Source organism: Apis cerana, linkage group LG8 (genome assembly GCF_029169275.1).
Source record: "Apis cerana isolate GH-2021 linkage group LG8, AcerK_1.0, whole genome shotgun sequence".
NCBI lineage: Eukaryota > Metazoa > Arthropoda > Insecta > Hymenoptera > Apidae > Apis > Apis cerana.
The window spans coordinates 289,016-303,591 of NC_083859.1; the positions used below are offsets into that span (position 1 = coordinate 289,016).

The 14,576-nt window shown below is 31.7% G+C and overlaps 2 protein-coding genes and 1 long non-coding RNA gene across 5 annotated transcripts in view; 1 reads left to right on the forward strand and 2 right to left on the reverse strand.

The window, feature by feature from the left end:
* Positions 1-14,576, reverse strand: part of LOC108000938 (tyrosine-protein kinase transmembrane receptor Ror) — a 277,660-nt gene that overhangs the window by 147,861 nt on the left and 115,223 nt on the right. The gene's annotated exons all lie outside the window — the stretch shown is intronic.
* LOC133666515 (uncharacterized) lies at positions 9,620-10,473 on the reverse strand. Its single transcript, XR_009830731.1, has 2 exons — positions 10,076-10,473; positions 9,620-9,969 (listed from the first exon to the last, which is right to left on the reverse strand). It is a non-coding gene; the product is annotated as an uncharacterized LOC133666515 (long non-coding RNA).
* LOC108000940 (uncharacterized) overlaps positions 10,738-14,576 on the forward strand; it is a 55,783-nt gene continuing 51,944 nt past the window's right edge. Inside the window, exon 1 of one of the 2 annotated variants that reach the window (XM_062077770.1) lies at positions 10,738-11,036. The gene's annotated coding sequence lies outside the window, so the exon portion shown is untranslated. Of the gene's footprint in view, positions 11,037-13,084; positions 14,399-14,576 lie in introns of those variants that run through there. The other variant, XM_028668242.2, reaches the window with a different exon arrangement.

Consider the following 14,576-nt stretch of genomic DNA (forward strand, 5'->3'; position numbering starts at 1 on the left):
ATTTAATTAGTTTTTAAATAAATTGTAACACATAAAAAGTATTCAAAATCTTGATTTCTACAACATATTTGATTAAATTATCATTTTTAAGTTATCAAAGTCATCAAAATTTTAAGTTAGTAGGTTATGGAAAACAGATATTCATTTCCGGGTAATGGAATGAAACAGAAAACAGAAAAATTCGCAGAATTTCAATAATTTTTGGCTCGAATAAACTTCATCTATCAGAGTTTTATTACTTTTTCTAGCGTGAAAATAACAGTTTATTATCACCTCGTTGGAAGACTTGACGATTCCTGTGAAATATTCATCGACACTGGTCGATAAATCCGTCGTCGACGCAACAGGTTAAACGTAGAAGCTCCACTATCATGCTTACCCTCTTGCCGAATAAACGTGGCGATAAATAATTAAACTGCATCCCAAACACTATTGATATCATAAAATAATAATTGGAAACTGCTTAAATAAAATTCGGATGCTTTTTGTAAATATAAAATGTAAATTATAAAATATTTTCGAAACGATCAAAGCATCGAAATTCTCATCTTGAAGTTACATTTCATTATTTTTCATACTTTTAACTTTATTATTGCAAACTTTGCAATTTTGCGCTCTTTTCAAGTTTCCTTACTCGAGTTCCCAAAGCTACAAATTTTCCATTTTTTCACACATCTTCAAATATCTAAATTCATATTCCTACATATATGAATTTCCAAATTTTATTTAATTACTAAATTTAAAAGTTCCATCCATTGAAAAAGAGGAAATCCAAGAAGAGATGAAAAATTTAGAAATTTCTTCTTATTCTTTCCAAATCAAAGATGCAAGATTTGTCTTGAATAAACTATAAATGGAAGAAGGCTCATAAAATAAAAACGATCCTTCGTAAATCTCCTTGCAGAGTTCTGCTCGATCGGATTCCTGTTCTTTGAAAGATAAAGTCAATACGACGAGAGGAATAAAGTTGGAAAATATATCAGAAAGAATGCCGATAAACCGTCATCGCACGGGTGTCCTCTATTGTTCTTGATCGGATCCAAGTTGCCCAGGCTCAATTTCCGGCGTCGTTGATCCACATACTTTCTCTCTTCCCCGGAGGAGGACGAGTAATAGACGAAAAGGAAAGAAGTTTCCAAACGTCGATTCGTGTGCGTAGATACTTCCTCCCTCGATACAAATTTCCGGAACACTTATTGGATTCAACTGTTTCGATTTATACCAAAGAATCGCGAAATTTTCGAACAGTTTCGAAGAACGATTTGAGGATTTTAGAATCGAAATTTTATCTACTTAGAGAGAAATCAGGATTTTTGAGAGAATACAAGGTTATTAAATAAAAAAGCAATTGTTTGAGATTTTTTGAAATATTTTATGTTTGAAAAAATATTGTTTCGATTTCATATAATGATAATTATAAGAAAATAATATGATATGATAGTATTCATGAATCTTGTTTTCAATAAGATTGTCTATAAATTTAAATAATATAATTTATTCATTTTTTTATCATTTAAATATCGATTTAATAATTTGTATGAATATTTTTTACACTTCTTACAAATCTAAAGGAATTATATTATATTATAATATATTTAAATTCATAAAATAATAAATGATAAATTTTGTATTATGAGTACATTTACCATACACAATTAACAAGTTAATTGATTATATCGATGATTTAGTTAAGTAACACTTTAAAATCAATCACAGCTAACAGCTTAATCCATATTAAACTTCGCCTAATCACACGGAATTGAAGACAATATCTCCATTTCCCTTCGAAGGAAATGGAAGGGGAAGTGTCATTCCCAGAAGCGATCGGGCCGTTGTTTACATCAGGAAAAACAAACGCCGATAATCGTCGATGTCGTCATTCCGCGAACGCTCAACGCGCCGTGGGGCCACCCGCGGCGATCTACGACGCGATCCAGAGTTAATTTGTCGCTTGATCGCCGATTCGTCGCACCCGCGGGATTTCACGGGACGCCCGACATACCATAAGGCCCAACGTGGTTAATGGACCACCATCCGTATCCCTTAACCCCTATCAACCCCCAACTACTTGCATGAAATAAACTGCTTAGGATGATCTATTTCCATCGAGGTTTTATTCTTGATGATTTTAGAACGTGATGATTGAAACGAGTTTGGGTATAATAATCGGATCGAATAATTGATAAGTAATAGCGCTTAGAATTCTCGTCAACGCGAATGATCGAAAATTTGAGAATCTTGGGATTGGAATATGTTAATACATTAGATCTTTGAAAGTTTTTAATAATTTTCAACAGAAATATTGCTATCCTAATTTATCCATTAATAAAATCTCCATTAAAAACCAACAAATCACAAACTCATAACGATAAACGAAAAAAATCATATAACCAAGCATTCAAGCTACCCTATCGAGATATTCGACTCCATAATGATCCGAGGAGGAGCCACCCCATTCCAATTAAAAGATCTCAATTTATCTAATCCAATCAGTGGGCCCTTCCCCGAGCGAAGGCAATTGGAAAAGAGTTTCCCCGCAGCGGGGAGAATAGTTCCATTCAGCGGGAACACGCGTCACTCCCGTAAACCACCCCCAAGGGAGACTGAAGAGACATAGCCACGGTTGTACGCCGTTTCGATCGCCGCAATTGCGCGGACTGTTCGTTCCTTCGTTCCTTCGTATTTCCAAGTAATTCGATATTTCCTTTAGTTTCGTAATCCTAGATTTTCCGAGCCATCTGCCACCACGGGCGGGGGTCGGTTCATTTTCGCTGACCCCACAGCCACTTACGCCTTCCTATTTTAGTAGGACGATCGCGATGGCGGGCGTGGCGTGGTTAATAGGGACGAGGCAACGATTGTCTGTCCTTGCTGCTGGGGAAAAAAGCAAGGAGACGAGAGGAGAAGGAGTGTAGGAGTTAATAGTTGACACACGGGGTTATCGCGCGACCCTCGTGTTTCCTTCAGTGATGTGAACTGTAAAATTGGGGTAGAATTGCTCTGGACTGGTTTGAGTTTTGGCCGGGAATCCAAATGTGCGCCTCGAATTCGAGGGTCGAGGGTCTAATTTCGAGAACCCGAGTGGTGTTGTTTGTCGTTATATGGAGGTTGGTTGAATCTCATATTGATTAAATTTGATTAAAAAATAATAATAATAATAATAATAATGAAATCGTTATTGTAGGAATTATTAGATCGTACGTGAGAGATAGAAGAGATAAATTAATAACAATTTTCTCGTTTCTCTTTCATTCCATCTTTTTGTGTCTCTCACACGTTCTAAACAGATTCTTTCGCCGCACACAAAGCGCATTCAGTCACGTCTATCCGAATCCTTGGGTGGCCACGTATTCTCGTTCGCGCGATAAGCTGAAACAGCTCGGTCCCAAACACACTTCTTCTTTCACACCTCGTCTCATTCTAAACTCGGTAACTGTGTCTTCGATGTACTCATAAACATTCATTCAAAGCGTTAGAATTACAAAGTGAACTAATTTAATTTATCTTCTGAATAATTGAAAATATATTTAAAAAAAAGAGCACAGAAAAAGATCAAATATCGTTATCCGAAAATTCTTCAAATTCTCCGATAAGAGGAAAAAATTTAATGGAATCGCTATTAAATAAAAAATATACGTATTTAAAACTTTAAATAAGAAACGTCAATAGCTACATATGTAATAAAATTAATATTCTTCGATTCGAATGTAAATAATTCGAATAAATCACGACTTGAGCCTGCTGAAATTATACATATATTCAAGAAATTGCCTCTTGCCAAAGAAAAATTAAAACCCAAGCCACCGATTGAAACGTAATTCGTACGATAAATAGCAATTAGAGCGCATCGTTATCATGAGTTGTATCGGATTTAGCACAAACATCCTCCCTGCGTTATGAGCTCCGTTGAACGGAAGACGTCTACGTAGAGGATTTCACGTGAAGAGGAAACGCGAGCAGGAAGGCGGGTTGCTGACGCTGAGATCGAGAAGCATAAATCAGGATCTAGGCGGGCTATCAAGGGCGGCGGAGACTCGGGCGAAATCTTCTTAGAGCAATTTGTAGTACAAACGAGGCGAGCGGCCGAATAAAAGGGTCGTTTATGAAACGCGACGAAGCAAAATGCTTCCACGGCTTCCAGCTACGACAAAAACAATCAACATCTAGAGGGAGAGGATGTAAATTATCCGAGAAATAGACCGTGGAAAAAAGATTAATCCTTCCCCATACAGCGGATTTATGGATGGAAAAACTGATTCAACACATAAGTCTTTCGAGAGAAATATTTTGTTTTGTTTTATTTTATTTTGTAAATTTTCTGTAGAAATATAGAAAGAAATAAATAGAAGAAAAGTATGTATAATTATTTTGAATGTGGAAAGAGAATATTATTTTAAAAGTATTGTACTAAAGAATTGTGCGACAATAGCAACAACATCGTTTGAAATAATAAAATTATTTCATTTTTATTTGTAAAACTTATTTGTCGAACTTTTGGAAAAAATTGAGAGATTATTAAAGTAAAATAGAATTGTTGAAGAATTTAAAATTGTGCACATACAGAAAAGTGCGAAGTGTTATAGGAAATGGAAGAAAATTGTAAAAAATTGCGGAATAGCGTGGAAAAACAGCAGAAAATATCTATAAAAAATCTGTATGATAACAAAAAATGATAACAAAATTATTGAGAATTATACACGAGAATTGTAAAAGCGTTAAAATATTGTAAAAAAATCATGTGAAATTGTAGAACAGAATATATATAAAATTGCAAAATCTCTTAAAAAATTATCAAATATTTATAGTAAAAAAAAAAAGCAACAAAGAAAAATAAAAAAGCATTAAAAAAATTGCATAGAAATATATATAAATCAAATATTTTTTCAAAACCAATCTCTTTCAAAATAAGATATTCCTTGTTAACGAAAACTTATAATTAACCATCAACGTCACAGAACAAATATTTGAAAGAATGACCTATCAAAATGGAGGAGACTAAAATGCGCGAAATACAAATTCAGTCGATGATCGAAGTTCGAAAACAAAGAGATTTATTTTTAATTTCTTAATGCAAAAAAAGATTTAAAAGCTTGAAGGCCATATATGTTTGCTTATCCACGTCGTTTCGAATATTCCCAGAGCTGACTAACAAGATTTAGGATCGCCAGGATCACGAGGCACGAATCGGTGCATCACGCGATGTAATCGCAGTATTCTTCGAGCACGCGAATTGAATAAGACTTTCCACAATAAGACTGTCTAGTCGTCGAGACTTGGAATCCGAGCCTGCCATGACTGGATATTAAACTGATGATTTATGGTCTCTGTTGTGGTAACGTTTAGCTTTCTTTGCTTTTTTCTTTTTTCAACCATTTTGATTCATTTTTTTTTCTTTCGTATTTTTTTTTGTAATAAATTAAACTCGGATTAGGAGAAAAATATAGAGGAAATCAATTTAAAAGAAGAAATATAAAATGAATTTTTTTAGACAATTGCGAATATTTTAGGTTTTTGTTTTGCTTTGATATTAAAGTATTATATTTTAGATTAAAAAAATAACGAAAGATACTGTCTTTGGTTAAAATGTAGAAATATAGAAGAATAGGAAAAGCAGAAATTTTATATGTATTGTAAAATCTTGTTTTTTAAAATCTTCAATAAATATTGTTTTTCTTCTTTCATTAAATAAGATTTAAATATTTCTGATATTTTAATATTCTATCTAATAATTTTAGATATTTTATTTCAGTAGTAAAAGTTTGATGAATCCTTTAAATAATATTTAAAGGATTTTGGCATACATGATAATAAATGTCATTTGAAAACTTAAATTATTTTAAAATTGTATTAATATTTCATTATATTTTGTATCAGGATTTTATAATTTCATAATTTAGATTTTATATATATATATATAATTATTCGAGAACTTTAATTGTTTCGAAATTGTATTAGTATTTGAAATTCTGAGCATTTAATAATTTTTATCAAATAGGAAGAAAGATTTTATGAAAATCCAGGAGCATTGGCTTAAATAATAAATGTATAACTGTATATGTATGAATTTATCGAACATTAAATATCTTTAATGAATAAACAATGCAAGTAAATTAAGAGGGGTACTAGCGAAAATGAGTTACTAAATTTATGGATGGCGTTAACTGGCCACTTTATTGACCAATAAATTCCGTGTTAATGCCCGTTCTTCGAGAATTCCCCAATTCCTTTATTCCATTTAGGAAAACTGGGATCAGCTTAACAAAATTTACTCACTTTTTTATCATCATATATTCCTATAATTTATTCGAATTATGAATCAGATAATACCTTAAAATATTTTCCAATTTCTTTTCTTATCCATTCCAGTAAAACATTATGACATTAAACCTTCATTATATTGCATCTATATTATCAAATTATATTTTTAAATTAATGTAACTACTATATTAATATTTTTTTCATTCTTCAATTGTATACGAGATATTTAAGTTAATTAAATATTACAATAACAATTATCTTTTTTTTCTTCTTAAAAATTGTGTTCATAAAGTGATGCAAAAAGAGAAAATCGAAGCATATTAATTGTTAATCAAAGATCACCGTTCCATTTTGAAAAATTGACACAGTAGATTGATGGAGAGCATTTCTAAAAAAAAATGCAATTTTTCCAATCGTTTTAAATTTTTCTGCCTGTCGAGCCATGGATTCCAGATCAAAGGCATTGTTTGCCTCGATCCTGTAATCGTGATGCGCGATCCGACGGGTCACGAAACCAAGTTTTTGCTCCAATGATAGGGTGAATGCGAAAATCGAACATAATCTCCATTTCCATGAACCCTGGCAATTATATGGATGAAAAATTTTATATTTAATCGAGCTCTTTGAACGCGACGCGAAATCACATTATGATTACTTTAACTATGAAAAAGTATATTTATTTAAATATCTCGTTGTAAAAGTTTAATTTCTTAATTTTTGAATTTTAATCTAATTCATCAGGCAAAAATATTTAACAATTTGTCAAACAATTTGTTAAAGTATAAGAATGCTATGTATATACACATTTTATTATATGAAATTTAATATCTGTGTATTTCTTTATTTCAAAGGAATTTTTTTGAGCATAATTTAAAATTCTAAAACGGCATTCTTCCCTTCTACTTTTATGAGAGAAATAAGAATCTCAAAGGCAGTATGAAATTATAAAACACAATTAACATTGATACTATCTTCGTTTCACTAAATCCTGAAAAAAATGTACAAGATTGTGAGAACCAAATATAGTTTTATTCTATTCTATTTTTTTTAAATAAAATAAGATTCTGTGAAAAGATCAATACCATTATAAATGATTAATATTAATACTTTCCATTCATTCAGAATTTATTAATCTTTAAATCCAATTTATTAAAAAATTGAATTTATATTTTAATAATTTTAAATTTTGCTTGATATTAAATTTTTAATATATATTTGGACAAAATTCTAAACAGATTATTTAACTGTATTTAAAAGTTAAGTCAACGGAAATATAAAATATTTTCAATTTTATGTTAAATAAAAGAATCTATAATTTATCGAATAGAAATTTACTCATATTTTCACATTTAATTTGTTTAAATGGTTCCATAGCTGTGAAAATATAACGAATCCAGCAACAGAAGCGAGAAGAAAAATCTCGTTGCCTTCTCAAATCGCGTTACGCTCGCCGCATTCCTTTTGCCTCGACTAATTTATTGTTCGTTACGTGCATTAGCTGAAAGTTTCATTAACCTCTATGAATCCAGGCTGCATGTGCCAGGTAATTTCGCGTTCCAGGCCACGCAATTTATTTTCCATACAATTTTCATGGGTCCTTAACGAGTTTCGTGTTCGCGACGTGTATCGCAATTTAATTTGTTCGCGATTATTACAATCAGCTTGTATTGCCAGGAATATGTCAGATAACTTTTGCTATAATTTCTACAGACCAAAAATTAATTTATCATCGTGACTTTACGATGTATTATACGACTGTTCTAAGATTAGAAATTTTTATTCAAATATCAGAGAGAAATTTTTCGTAGAAAAAAATTGATATGATAGTTGAAATTTTATATAAATTACAAGAAGCAAACTGATTAAAAATTTTTTGAAATCTTTTAAATTTAATTTTGTAAAAATACTTAAATCTTTAATTTTATACAAATCTCAAAATTGATCTTCAAATATTAATCAAACATAAAATAATCTATAAAAAAAAAAACATCTCAATCTTTTTACACAAATTTCAATTTTTAAACAACTTAAAAATCTATCTCAAAGAAAAAACAAAACGATATTTTAACAATAAAAAATCATTAAATAAAACTCTAAACGACTTTTAAAAAATTTTAAATTAAATTAAAAATCTCTAAATTAGAAGTTTCGTTGTTCACTCCCGACTATTATATATTCAACGATAAAAATTCTTCTTAAGAAAATTCCACAATTTAAAAAAAATTCCAAACAAATTAAAAAACCTTCCCCATACGAAATTTTATTCTATACTCGAATACCAATACGGAACAATCAACATCAAACTCAATTATGAACATAACCTCACTTCGAATTCCGTAATACGCGAGCATCCGTCCACGAATCCACGGGGAGCGTAACGTGTTTGGGCCGTGAAATTCCCCAGGAGCCGGTGATCGTGGCCGTTTGTCCGAAATTGCTCTGCTTGTGATCGACGGAATATGCATTCCACGATAGGGAGGGGGAGGAGAAAAATTGCATCTTCCGTGCGGATGCGTATGCATATGCATACGGGTGGCACGCAGGAAACGCGGCATTGTGTGTCCACGGGGCTCGTTTCTCCACCTCTCCTCTCCGGGTCTGGCCTTTTAATTAACTCGTTTTTGTTTGCCCGCCCGCGCAACGCTGGAATTTTCGAATCGGCGTGCACGCGAAATTGCATTTTTCTTCACCGCCATTCTTTGAACGCCAGACTGTCGCGCCTCTATCGGGGAAATTGGGTGCGAGAACGATAACAATTAGGCACGGTGTACACGAGCGATGTTTGTTTGTCTCACAATTGTGTATATTGTTTTCGTTGTTTCTAATAACGTGAAAAAAATGAAGATAAATTATGATGGAAAAATGTATTATCGAAAAAAATTAAATTTGTTATTAAAGAAATTATTTAAAATTAAATAAAAAAAAATTACTTATGAGATTACGTGTATATAATTTGAAACTTTAGTTGTTTTATATTTATTATGATTTTTTATATTAATATTTTTATATTAATATTTCATTTATTATTAAAGATCGGAAGATTTAAATAATTTGCTAGGAATAACTAGGATGTGTATTTGATAATTTAATTTTTAAAGAGTGTATGATATAAAGGAGATTTGTTTAATAAAATGATGGAAATAAAGAAATTTAATCTCAAAGGAAGAAAGATTATTTACATATTGAAATTTATTATTTAAAGCTATTTCTTAGAGTAATATGGATTTAAATTATTGTTGAATTAAATCACTTAGATTTTAAATAATTTTCTATAAATGTAAGTTATTTAGGTTTTCAAATTTCATATGCGTAATAATTTCATTATAAAATGGTTGTATCTAATAATAGATGTTATACATGATTCTTGCCAAAGATATTTTGTTATTTTGTATTTTGTTTATTCATCATTGAGATATTTTGATATTTACAATTAATAATAAATTATTAATACAATTAATAATAATAATAATAATAATACGATATATATTATCATGATTCTCTCTTTTTCTTTTTTACAGATAAATATAATCAAATATTCTCAAGTCATACATAATTTATTTAATTTGCAAATATTTTATTCTCTATATTATAAACATAATCAATTATATAAAAATAATTTTTAAAAATCTCATATTCAAACCAATAAAATACTTTTCACATATATCACATATATACTTTCATCCTTTCCAAAGTTAAAATTATTGCAAAAACCTGCCAACGACAATTTAATTCTTAAACGCAATGAAACGAAACGAAATAATCCAACTCATTCCTATAAATCATTCCTACAATTCAAAACAATTAAAAAAATAATTACCATCAACTTCGAAAAAAAATAAGATTCGATTCAATCGAAATCATAATCACAATCATCGATATCACAAATAAAACAATTTCTCCTTGACAAAAATCTCATTTCACTCTTAAAAAACACACACGCGTAAACACACTTGCGTCCTCCTAACAATCTTTATACTCATAATCTTAATCTCTTCCTCAAATCCGTCCCTGAAGAATCTAACCGTGAAATAATGAAGCTCTTCTCGGCTTATACCATGCGGCACTTACGCCTCGACAGTCCAATTTATAATAGACTGGAACACCGGTGTGTGAATTTAACTTGGGATGTAGGCCACACAGTGGCATGTGAACGCGCGTCCGGACGCGACTGCCTCCTGAACGTCGTCCAAGCTTTTCCTCCGGGACGATCGAACCCGAAGAGGCGAGGGAAAACGATCAACGAGACAGGTGTATTCGGATTCGACGGGTTTATTCTTGAAACTTGTACACATAGCACGCGATTCACGCCGCTGAAATTAGGCGTCGTTATAACTGGATCGGTTTATTCAAACTTCGGCCGAATTGAGGAGGATTCTTTCATCTTTTCGCTGTTTTGACAAGCAATAGTGAATGATTTGAGAAAAATTGGATAGATTGCGTAGGAAATTGAAAGAAGCAGGTGATTGTCGATGAATTTTTTTTTTTTAAGTTGATTATAATTTGTTGTGAAAGATTTAGTGATTTGTGAAAGAAATTGTCAAAATTTAGTGGAGGAAGAGATATTGTTTGGATTTTTTTTTTTTTTAATAATTTGTGAATTTTTTAGTGTTTGTGCTTAAAATCTTGAGAGATGAAAATGAACGTTAAATATAAAGTAAGTAGGTTGTGATTGTGAAGAAGATATTTAGATTTTGGTTTTATGAGATTTACGAGAAATTATGACGTGTGATTAAATCAAGATTAAATCGTAATTCATTGAAAAGAGATGAGAATCCCATGTGAGTTGAAAAGTTATAATTATATAATATTTTATAGATAATTAGTTTTTATAAAAAAAAGAAAAGAATGAATTAAAGATAAATGAGGTGAATGTATTTGATTTAATATTTTTATATTAAAATTACTTAGTTTTTATTTTAATTTTATTTTAGCGATTTAGATTTATCGCAACATATTTGAGTTTTAATTTAGCTTAAAAGTTATTTAAAATTACGGAAGCGAGTGCCAAAATGATCTTCAAACAAAATACGTATAACATCATTCTTAAATCCTATATCTCCAATATATTTTAATTTCATCAAAATATTTAAATATAAAGATATCAATTTCATTTTTTTTAATAATTTTCAAGAAAATAAAAAACAATAAACTACAATATACAGATTCGTTGAAAAAGAAATTATTATAAATTGCAGACAAGATATTTAATAAAATACCCAAATACTTTACTTAATCTAAATTGTTATCAAATACAATAACAAGATAACAATAATTCAGATACTTTAAAAATTCTTTAACTGAAAGAAATGAATTCATATATCTTTCAATTAACATTTTTTTCCACACATTCATTTCTCGATCAACGATGTCCCTTCATTTTTTTCTTCTTTTCAGAAAGATTTCAACAACACTATATTTTCGACCACGCGTTCATCGTCATTCATAGCCTCGATTAACGACATTCCCTACGATTGTAATCATTACGAATTCCCCGCGTCGCATGTTTATGGATCGACCTAGGTAAAGCATGCGAGCAGCGCGTATCATGAACGCGTATATAAACAAGATCCGCGCCCGCTCATTCATAAGTTTATGGCGCGTGAAATCGTGGCGCAGGAATTTACATACCGCGCCCACTGTTCCGCGTATCTTCTATCCGGAACTTAAACCGCGACACCCTCCGCTGGGACTGACCACTCGTTGCAAACAATACCGTGTAATTATCACGGTGCTCGTTTGTCGAATTACATGGATTATTAACCGATCTTGGTTCTACTATGATCGTGATATTTGATCAAACATCTTTATCTTCTCTAATGAAATGTGTATTATATTATTGAAAATTTTGTCAGATAAATTTTATAATTATATTCCTTTCTTTTTTTTTCTGATATTTAAATGAAGTGAATATGAACGGTTAGATTAATGGTAATTATTGGTAATTAACGGTAATTATTGATGATTATTTTAATTCTTAATTGGTAGAGTAAAATACTCTATATAACTTATATTATTATTTATATAATTTTTTTGAATGTTATAACAATATGTTAATTAGGTTTTGGATTATAAGTAATTGAGCATAAGTTTAATTTAGAGGACATCGTTTTTGTCCATTGATATCTTAAAATTATATGATTTATATGATTTAACTTAAATTTAATTCATGTATATTTATAAATATTTATTTCGAAATTTGAACCTATTTCGTATAATCTCAGAATTTTATTAATATGAACTCTTAAACATATATTTAAATTAGTATCCGCGCATAAAATATCGTCAACAATAACTTTCAGTAATAAATATTTTAAATTAAAAATCCTTTAACCATCACTAATCTTTTCATCCCAAAAAAGAAACCATAAAAAACCATAAAAATATAATACTAATATAATTTATCTTCTATGCATATATTTCATCTAAAAAAAAAAAAGAACTCAACATCCCTCAAGAAATATATTACTTAGTAACTTGACTCACGAAAAAGAATCAATGCAAACAGCATTAACAAACAGAATTAACAAGCACATTCCTCGAACGCCCGTTCATCTTGCCCAACACCGAGAAAGAAACCATCTTTTTCTCTCACCACTATCCTCTTCACAAACTTAATTCTGTTATACCCGAAGGCCACTTAGGAAAACCGATCTCCATCGAAACCGAAACCGAAACCGATCGGCTCTATGACCCCACGATCCTCTCCACCTGGTAGGGTGGTAACTCGTGCTCGCACGCGTGAGGCGTGAGGAGCGAGTTGACTCTTTCCTCGCGGCCGTTCCTCGTTTTCCGGGGTAATTTTAGATCAGCGAGATAGCACAGTTCACGTGTGATCGCGTGTGTTACACGCGCGCGCTTAGGCGTGTGTTAGATGGAGAGAGAAAGGAGAGAGAGGGAAGGAAGAGAGGGGGAAGAAATAACAGAGTATGGAGCGGTGAAAAAAAGAAGGAAAGAAAGAAAAATGAAAAAAGGGATTCGGTGAAGAGAAACGAGAACGGTGTTTATGAAAGAGAAAACGAAATGGATAGACAGGAAAAGAGAGGAAGGAAGAGAGGGGGGAAGGAAGGAGTTCCTTTGGGAGGAAAAAGGTTAGATACGAAGGAGAGGATCAGGGTGATGGGATAGCGATGGGATTAATTCGATTTTCATAATAAGGAGAGAGAATAATTTGGAACGCGGTTGAATTTGACTTGGTTTTTATTCATTGGATGAGTTATTTTTTAAATAGTTGAGCATTACTTGAATGTTTGTTGAATAGAAAGATATTAAAAAGGTGAATATTTAATTTAATTAAATCTAAAAAATAATTAATAATTATTTCTAGAATCACATGCAATTTTTTTCTAATTATCAATCATATAAAATGTAAATATTATAATATATTATTATAATATATTATTCTTAATTTATCTCAATTTCTCTTTTATTATACTATGAGAAAATTAATTTATCGAGTATCACTGTTTATCAATTATTTCTCTCAAAATATAATCCATTATTTAATTAAAATTTAATTAAAATATAATTATAAGATGATTGAATTGATAAGTTTGAAATAATGAAGAGATTTTTCAATACACTTGAAATCTCGAAACCAAGAAAGCACTAATTTACAATTTTCTCCTTATTCGAATCGGCTCGAATCACCTCGAACCCATTACTACGACAAAGACGGCAATAGATCAACCCAAGACGAAAAAAGATCAGGAAACGGGAGCGAAAGAGAGGGAGAGGAATAGCGAGGAACGTTGGAGAGGTGGTGGAGCCAAGCTCGAACGAGAGGCGTGGAGAGAAGAAGACAGAGAGAAAGAGAGGGAGAGAGAAAAGGCGAGAGACCATGAGTGAGTGGTCTACTCTACCGCAGTTATGCCGACCGGCTCAACTCGGGTGCCGCCAAATCGAACCCCGGTTCGAATTCCACACTACCGTGGCCGCGAGAAAGAAGCCAAAGAGGAACAAGAAGAAGGTGAGGACGAGGACGAGGAAAAAGAAGAAGAAACAAAAACGACGAAGAAAAGATCTGTAAAAAAAGGTGACCGAAAAAGGAGAAGAGGAAAAAAAAGAAAAGAAAGAAAAAGGCACGTGTGTCGTGTGAGAAAGAAACAAGTAGAATAGCAGAAAGAAGGGACAAAGGGAAAAGGTACGTCGCGTGAAGAAACTTCCTGCCTTCCTGTGTACCTGTGTAGAAAAAACAAGGGGTCCAAAAGAGGTGGGATGGTCGCGGGATAGAGAGTGGGAGCAGAGGCGCATTCGACGATGGAGCAGCGGGTCGAGTGATAAAAAAGCGAGCAAAAAGGCGAGCAAGAAGGTTGGACAGC